The sequence below is a fragment of the Coffea arabica genome, chromosome 10e (assembly GCF_036785885.1).
Source record: "Coffea arabica cultivar ET-39 chromosome 10e, Coffea Arabica ET-39 HiFi, whole genome shotgun sequence".
Taxonomy (NCBI): domain Eukaryota; kingdom Viridiplantae; phylum Streptophyta; class Magnoliopsida; order Gentianales; family Rubiaceae; genus Coffea; species Coffea arabica.
The window spans coordinates 45,446,555-45,456,183 of record NC_092328.1 but is presented as its reverse complement, the minus strand read 5'-3'; the positions used below and the strand labels follow the sequence as shown (position 1 = coordinate 45,456,183).

At 33.0% G+C, this 9,629-nt stretch overlaps 1 pseudogene; it reads left to right on the top strand.

Moving 5' to 3' along the window:
- Window positions 1-2,111: 2,111 nt before the first annotated feature.
- Window positions 2,112-6,763, top strand: LOC113711551 (carboxyvinyl-carboxyphosphonate phosphorylmutase, chloroplastic-like; annotated as a pseudogene).
- Window positions 6,764-9,629: the final 2,866 nt, after the last annotated feature.

Sequence of the window (9,629 nt, the reverse complement as noted above, 5' to 3'; positions counted from 1 at the left end):
TTTTCGTCAAAACTGAGTTAGAGAAATCCCTTAAGCGATCAACTAATCTGACCAGTATGTTACAAAATGATAGTATAAGATAGTGTTTAATTAAATTAATAGTTTTCACAGCAAGCACCTTTTTTTTTTTTTTTTAACCATGACCTCCTATTTACAATCTCTTATGCCTTACCATTCAATCCCATCCTCCCCAACAAGAAAAAACACAAAAAATCATTAAATTTAGCTAGTTATATACACACACACACACATATATATATATATATATATATATATATATTTATATAATACTAACACGTATACTATCCTACTACTCTAGAAAAAAAAATAGTGAAATTTGACTCGGTTACATAGGGATTGGCCATCTTCACTAATTAGAGGGGTGCATTGAACTCCCGACCTGCAACCAAAATTCCTCTTAATAGTCAACTTGCTTTTGACACAAATTGATTGTGCCCATGAGACAAACAACCTAAATTTGATGAAAAGTTCTTTATTACCAACAAAAAGATTAATAAAAGTTCTTAATAGTGCTAAACTACAATTACTACTACACTTTAGAGCAAAAGACAAGCAAGTACTAATTTTTTTTTAAAAAAAAATATTACGAATATGAATGTTAAACCACTTAAATTTTACCTAACTTATCATGTATATACACACATTAACAACTATTACCGTCCCTTGCATTTATACAATTTTCCTAGGTAATTTTACCTTTCCAAAAATCTAACTCCTAAAATACATTTTAACATGTGCCCAATGGGCACCAGTAAGACAAATCCAAAAAAAAAAAAAAAAAATTAGATTTACGCATCACAAAAACACCCCAAAATTTAATGAATGCATAGAGGAAGAAAGAGAGAGATACATACTAATCAAATAAGAGAATTTCATCAAACATTTATAATTATTAATTATTTCATGATGTTATAGTTTTTATTAGAAAATAATTAAGAAATTCATCCGCTTGCAGCTGCATGCTTTTATTGATGTGCTACAAAATAATAGTAGTACAAGGTGATCCAGTCGCAAAAAAAAATTAGGTTACCCTGTACAAATTGTTGATAGGTTCCGAAGGCATATTACAAATAAGCCAACAGAAGAAAAAGACAAATTCACTAAAGTCAGGCCCTTAGATTCATTCTGCAGAAGTTCGAGGAGTGGTGAAATAGAAGGCAACTAGCTAGATATGTGCTATTAGTCTACTGCAACTGCAGTACAAAATAAGCGACAAAATGGACTCTAGTCACTAAAAATCAATTAGCTAGGGATACCCCTAATGAAGCTTTTAAGAGTGCTCAATTACAAGTGCTATTACAATTAAGATTATTCCAATGGACAAATGTACAATTAAGGAACAATTTTTTCATTACAAAATGCTCCTTTCATCTCATTTTGATAGTCTTGATTTTTTTCTTTTATACAATTTAAGAAAAATTAACTAACTTTATTGGAAGAGTAGAATCTACTCTATTGTTTTTCTAAAATACTCACGATAGTATTAGGAGCATAGTCAATCATTATACTTTTATATTAACTACGACAATAATACTAATAAAAAATTGCATCATTTCAAGGCTTGAAACAAAGAAATTATTGAATAAAGTTGGTTATACTTATGATAAAAAAAGCACATTAAATAAAGGTATTTTAGAAAAGTTAGAAGTTAGCTACTATATTTTTCAATTGAGAAATGGACTATTATTTTGGACAAATAAAAAAAAAACTATCTGGTGGCACGGAGGGAGTAATCAATAAAATCCATCAACATACAACTAACTTCATTATTAATATGCTTCATTCAAAATAATTAGCCTAAACTACTCAAGTAATTAATAAAGCCATTTATCACAAAAATTTTTGGAAATAAAAAATAAAGTCCTTCACCAACAAGAAAGTAGAAAACGACAAAGCCACTAAGCTCCAGGTGGTCACATAGCCCAGCCACATGATACGGTACAAAACTGCGAAGTCTGCAAGGCGAGAATTCCACGCCACTCTACTCAGTACCCACTGTTCCCTCCACCAACGTTGCATTGCATTTCTGCTTTCTCCTCCTTCTTTTCCCAGTTTCCACCGTCGTCTATTGTCCTCCTTCCCTGAGAAAAATGTCGGCATTCATGGATCCGGCGATGCATTTCCCCGTGAAAACCACCGCTACGTTCTCTGTTTCCAAGCCTGGGCTGAAGCTGGACCAGATTGGGCTTGCAAAAAAAGCCATTGCCCCCTCGAAGAGCTCGACTGTTGTACCAACTATTGCTTCGAGAATGGAGACGTCCGATACCCGTATCCACCACTTGATCGAGAAGGAAGTAGCAGTGGTGGTGCCCAGTTGCTTCGACGCCCTGTCAGCTGCTCTGCTGGAGAAAACCGGGTTCAAAGCTGGCTGTATCTCCGGTTATGCTCCTTCTGCTTCCCTCCTCGCAAAACCCGACCTCGGTTTGCTCATGTCAGCTTCCCATTTTCTCTCGTTTTGTTCAATATATATATTTTTACATGTCTCAGTTTTTCATGGCTTTACTTGCAAAAATGTCTGGTTGAAGCGGTCGAGCCCTAAAGGGTTCACCGGATGATTTCCAGATTGTTTTGTGGGAATTAATGAAGTGTATTTTTGGCATTTTAGGCCACCGGAAATGGCAGAGAGGGCTAGGTCGGTTTGTTCCGCAGTGCCATTCATGCCTATCATTGCTGATGCTGGTAAAGTTTCCACAACGCTTTTGTGTATTTTGGTTTTTGTTTTTTTTATGGGCTTTTATTCTTCATGGAGAGGAGTACGTACTACTTTCATTGCATAATGTAAATGAAATAGGTTGTTATTATACTTTTTATATTTGGGTGAATTTTTGATTAGTTAATCTTCTTTTAATCAGGTTTTATGTTTGTTCGCTAGGAGTATTTGCTATTTTTATTAGTGTATATGTTAATAAAAAATAAGAATACAAATATTTATCGTTCTTTTCTTTTTTCTCTCTTTTTTTTCTTTTCTTTTCTTTGCCTATGTTTTTTCATGCTTAATTAGTAGGGGAGTAGAAAAACATTGACAAATAGTTTTAAGAATATTCACAAGAACCAAAATGGTGGTCTGCCAGTAAGGTTGAACTACTAAAACTTATTGATAAACGACAGCATTATGGTTTAAGCCCTTTTCTACTGAGTTATTCCTTTGTCCTAGCAACAAGCATTGTAGGATTTACACTTTTTCTTTCAATTTTTTTTTGTTCCTTGAGTCATGCATTAACTGTAGTAGATAATCTGTTGTACAAAGATCGTTTTTCAGCAACTCGTAACACTTTCTTGGTTCTGCAAAAACTATGTTGCGTGCTTTGATAAATTATCAAATTTAGCACAGCCAAGTCGAAAAAGAAAATATGGAGTGATATTTTTCTGAATTTATTAGTTGATTGGATGTTGAGTTTAGCTATAAGTTGGAATTCAAATTGTAGTTTTAGGATGTATAACTGTTTTGGATTTCTTAATTTTGGCTGTAATTCATTAGCTTTCCAAAAGATATTAATTTTTTCGGGGTTCAAGGTTAGAGAAATTGAAGTGCGCCCTTCCTTGACTGGATGAGTACTTCCATGCTCTCTTAACCTCATATTGTGTTTTTTTGCATGATGTAGGATATTGTTCATTCTTTTTGGACTGAGAGCTGATGCAAACTCTGATTAGATCATATCCGCTGGAAAATGTGTTGCTTCTGTTGAATCATTAAGATTTTGAATATATTACTTCTTTGTAGCTATTCCAGAGTGGTGCTTACTGATTTTGCATTATTTACTTACAGAAAGTGATGTGTTGCATAATTTTTTGTTCCAGAATCTGGTGGTGAGAATGCTCTCAACATTCAGAGGACCATCAAGGACTTGATTGCTGCAGGTGCTGCTGGTTGCTTCTTGGAGGTAAATATTAATATTCTGCTTGGAAATGAAATCTCCAGCCCAACTTGGGTGAAATTAAGAAGTCCTATTGTTTTCCTTTCCATGAGTTGCATGAACTAATTCCTGGATTTCTCGTACCTACCAGGATCAGGCATGGCCTAAGCCAAGTGGTAATTTGTCTGATCCTGTTCATTTTTACGTTGTTTGATCAAGAAAAATGATTCGAGTGTTGCTCCTCTCTGCATTTGGTTATACGACACAAACTAATTTTCCTATTCTGGTTGTTTATGGTTGTCCAGGACACATGCATGGCAAACAAGTGCACTTGATTGTTTCTCAGTTCAACTAATTTATCACCTAGCGATTCAGTGATCCTAAACCAAAAGGAAAACGCAATGTGTTGCTATTCATGACTAACTATTCAGTTCCATCCGAGACATGGATGGCGTTTTACATTTCCTATCAATTTGAATATGGAATGACATTTTATCATTTCCTTATGAATCCTTCCCTTCATGTAGAGGAACACTCAAAAAGGTCTAAAAGGCAGGGTCATGTGATTGGTTTTGGTTCGTATGTTTATTTACCATCCACTCTCATTGCCGAAAGACACTATTGCATGAGGTCGAATGTCTTGTGGGAAGTGTGGCAGAAGTAAGCTGATATACCTATAATTGTTAGACACAATATCCTAACATTAATTACAAAGATGGTTAAGTCCTTTGGAGACCAGTATGGTTGTAATGTTTACAACAAATCAGACTGTAGAGCCCTTAACCACTCCTCAGGCTGTATAATAGGGTACATATTTTCTTCCACACTTACCATTTCCAAAATGGCAGCAAGTAAAATGAAGTGGTATGGCTACGTTTAATAGGCTTTCTTGCATTGCTCCTGCATCATTATAGTTTCTTCTGCTGCACCAGTGAAACATTTGGACTGGATTAACTGTGAGGGGAACATCATGATTATATACGTCATTTAGGAGGATGGAAAGTATTATTTGTTTACACTGTCCTTTCCTCTCTTGCTGGAACTCATCTGACCTCCTCTCTCTCTCTAGGAGACAATGATTTTGACAAAAAGTATACATGGATTAACTTAAGTGTCATTGGACAAGATTGATGAAATAGGTATGCAGCGATTCCAGTTCCATATACTGGAGAAATGCATGTCATTTGACTGGGGAAATATTTTTATATAAATGATAATTCAACTCATAGTTTCAGCTGAGGTATTTAGTGCTCCATTGCCCAGTTCATTGCTAGCAACTCTGATTTTATTAGGATGACACTTTGACTACAGACCAGGGCCAGAATTTTCATGAGTTTGTGTTCTTAACGGTCCATTTTTCTTTTTTCTGGTATGCATTTCATGAATAAACTCAAACAATATTCTATAATGCATGTAGTGCAGAAGAGTCTATAGGCATTGGGGTTGTTTTAAGATTTATCTAGGTAGCATGAATTTGTAGCTTTGCTTCCATTTACTTCCCAGTATATGTGTTTTTAGCTTCTTATACTGTAGTTAATTCGTTTTCCTTCAACGTTTGTCACCACCACTAAGGGAGCTCTGTCTCTGTCTCTCTCTGCATATGTGAAGCATAGTAATAAATCAGTTACCAAATATTCCCCAGGTTTTATTTTTGTTTAGCCTTGCTTATGAGAATATTTGTACAACATATAAAACTTCAATGTTCAAATGTCAATTATCAAGTTTTTGCTGCATACATGCAAAGATTATGCTGTATTTTTTCCATTTTTAGTATTAAAAGAAAAGGATGGAAGGAGAGGATGAGCAGTTTTGTTCCAGAGTTGCGTATGTATTAGACCCAAATATGTAGTTACTACAGATAACCCTTTTGCACCAAGAGATGTACACATGCAAAGAGAAACTTTTTGGTTGCAAAGATATTGGTGATTAGGGGATCGATATTGTACCGATCCCCTCCATTCCGATTACGACTCGGCCAATTCGTATCGGAATCAGCCGATATTGCGAACCATGGGAGTGTTAGCTCAAATAACTAGTACATGTATAACTAGGGAACTTTTTGCTTCCGCAGGTTCTGATTATTAACTTAACTAACTATAGATTTTACTTGGCAATATTATCCTTCAAATCATCAGTTTTTTCCTAAGCTTTTCATCAATACGACTATGTTCCATATGCCTATCATCCACAAACATCAAACATCTGTTCTAGAAAAGGAATATTTGATAAAGATCTATGTAATCAGTCAGCCTAAGCCTTTCAAAATTGATTTTCAGAAACGCAATAGGAGCAAATATCTTGAACGTAGTTTAAATTAGAGGAGCTTCAAGGTGTAAGTAACTACTGGACTGCCTGAGAAATGCAGAAATGGCACATTCAGGTCTAGAGAAGATGACATTTGTTCCAAGTGTAAGCTTAAGGATTAGAATTCTTTTAGTTCATTTCTGAAGGCTACAAATGCACTGCTTGTGCTAATTTTTTTCTACATTTTCCAGTGTGCACGCTCATGATACCAAGATTGCAGGCTGGAGCTGATGCTTCCTTAGTGGAGACACCAAGATCCCTTGAGGAGCTCATAGAAATTGGAGAAAAAACTACTGGATACAGAGTATGTTACATGGTAGAAGGTGGTGTAACTCCCATGCTTACACCTGAGGAGCTCAAATCATATGGTTATCACTTGATTGTTCATCCGTTGACAACTCTTTATGCCTCTGCACATGCCATGCTTGATGTTCTGAAGGCACTGAAGGATGAAGGATCTACAAGGGATCACCTGGACAGGATGGCTACTTTTGAGGAATTCAATCAGTTGCTGAGTTTGGGTTCTTGGATCAAAGCTTGAAGCTTGGATCTCAAACTTGAGATATGGTGCATGCAAATCATGATGCTTCCTGGCTTGAATCCTGATCTTGTGGAAAGCATAGAAAGACGTTGAGAAGGTGTAACAGTACTTTTAAACTTTTGCAAATCTGTAAGCAAATTTTGGTTATGATGTCTGTCTCATTGGAGAGAATTTCATTGTTTGGTCATGCAAAGGCTCACTGCAGAGATTTTTACTAATCGTGTGCTCTTGTTTGCTGCTGATGAGATGTTATCTTCAATATGGATGATATATCAAAGTTTGGACTTGAAATGTGAAAGAGGCCTGTGAAGCAAATATACTTGAGCTGTCACAAAATAACTCCACTACTATGTTAAGTGGTGGACTGATGAAGATTCTGACGTTTGGCAGTTTATTACTTCATCATTACTCTATAAAAATTATGAATCTTGGTATTGGGGAGTGTATGTGTAAGTACTTTTTTATTTAAATCTTTGTTATTCCTAAATTACCCTCATGTCTTTTAATCAGAATTTTTACATTTTAATGTGGCACTAATTAAAAGAAATAAAACACTCCAATTGATTACATCTTAATAGTATTGGTAATGATAATTAAAAATTGCTCATTAAAAACTATTTACTTACCATTGGACTCCATCTCCAATAATTATACGTGTCAAAATTTCTTAATTGAAGTATGAAAAATTTCTCATTAGTCATTAGTTGAGATTGTAAAAAAAAAAAAAGAAAGTCAATGTCAAAAAATAGACACTCTTTAGAAAATGGAGAAACATACAAGGAGAAAAGAACCCTTATTATCTATATATCTTTATACAAATTTTACGAGCAAATTTTACAATTATGCACTTTTTACTAATATGAAAAATTTTTCATGTTGCACCCAATGGAATTTCAATATACAAAAAGTGATGACACCTTTATAACTGAAATAGCAGTATTAAACTGGAAAAAAGAAATCTGAAACAGTATCATACAAACCACTATTATCATTAATAGCAATCGATCAAAACAAGAAGAACCAAAAAAAATTGAAAACTATTTATAAAATGACATAAAGTAAATAGCAAATGAATTAAAAGCTAGAATACAATTAAAATAATACCAAAGACAACATTCAAATCACTGATATCTAGGAGAAGACAAACATTATTATTGACAATAACATAGTAATTTTTCATTTGTATTGGTTTGAGCAAACCAAATCCATCCATCAAGCCAAAAACCATCTCCAATGATAAAATAAGAATTATAATAAGAGTAAACATTAAATGAAGAATGATAAAATGAAAATGATATTCAAATTATTTTTAATGATGCCCAAAAAACCCTTATTTTTTCTAATGATTACATATATTTATTGTATTACAATATTAGTGAACAATGGAAGCTGTTATGAAATGAAAAGCTTTAAATTAAGTAAATTTCATTTATGGTGACAATTGTAATTAGACATATTTAGTGCATTCCAATAATTGATAATAATGATAGCGTTTATGGATTAAAAGTTGTCAATTAAAAAATAAAACACTGCAATATACAAAAAATTAATATTAAAATTGTTAATTAGCCACAATTCTCATTCCAATTCCATGATCATCAAAAAAACTAATAGTAAAACCAAAAAGATATTGTGCTCAAATGAAAAAAATAGACTTGTTGCTTTGGCTTCGCATTGGATTGTGCTAAAAATATGAATAAAAGAAAAGAAAAATAGAAAAATTCTAACTATCTCTATCTATAAAATTTCAATTGTTAGAATTTACAAGTCAAAAAAACTTTACATGGTGGATCATTTATACTCTATTATTGACAAAAATAGAATTAACATAATATAAAGAATTCAAATGACATGTATGTTTATTTTTCTAACTTAATTATATTCTTTGTTTATAAAAAATTGTAGTGATTGTGGTTTATATGCAATAGAATCATGAATATACAATAATTTTGGTAAAACATGATATTATCAATATTTGATATGTTAGAGTTTTAGCTATAAATCAAAAAGTATTTGGTTCCTGATTTCAAATTCAATCCTAAGGGACATGTCAACTACATTGGAATATTTTCTACCTCTTTTCATTTAATAAATTTTTAAAATTAACTAGCTTAAAAAAATAATATAAAAATACTATATTATGATGTTGATGATCAAAATTTCATAAAAAAATTTTAGTATTTAAAGAATAATATATTTTAAAATATTACAGCCACATGCAAAGCACGTGAACTATTACTAGTGAAATAAAAGAATGGGAACCAAAAGACACTTGAACATAAATTATAACCATTTCAAATATAGCATTATGTAAAAGCTTCTCATTAATCAATTCATTTCCATGATTTCAGAATTGACCCAAAAAAAAAAATCACCCTCGGCATTAATCACTCCTTGTTTAGGTGGTTGATTCTTCTGATAATTAGATGATAGATTCTCCCTTTTGAAATTTATTTCTACAACTTAATCTAGATGAACCCTCTTTTCTTTTTCTTTTTTATTTTTGCAGATGAAATTGCTACTCGGAAAACTTATTTTTAGCATTTGAAGAAATAAAGCCACGACTAGCTCAAACAATACAATTGAAACCCTTTTGCACGTATAAGCTGAAAAACAATTGCTGTTGTATAGTGGACTATTAATCAACCTCAAATAAATGGCTTACTGCTTCCAAAACGTAACAGTCAATCTGTGATATTCAACATAGATTAACATCATTGTACCTGGTGCTGGGGTGGGTTGTATTTGATGAAGTTGACAGAAGCAGGTGCCATCTATTTAGTAATGAACTTAAGTCAAGTTTAAAAGTGATTTAGACTGCTAATACTTAGAAAATAACATTCAAAAAGGAATATAGTATGAATTTGGAAGAGGTCATCAATTAGGTAATAGCTGACTTTGCTGATAAT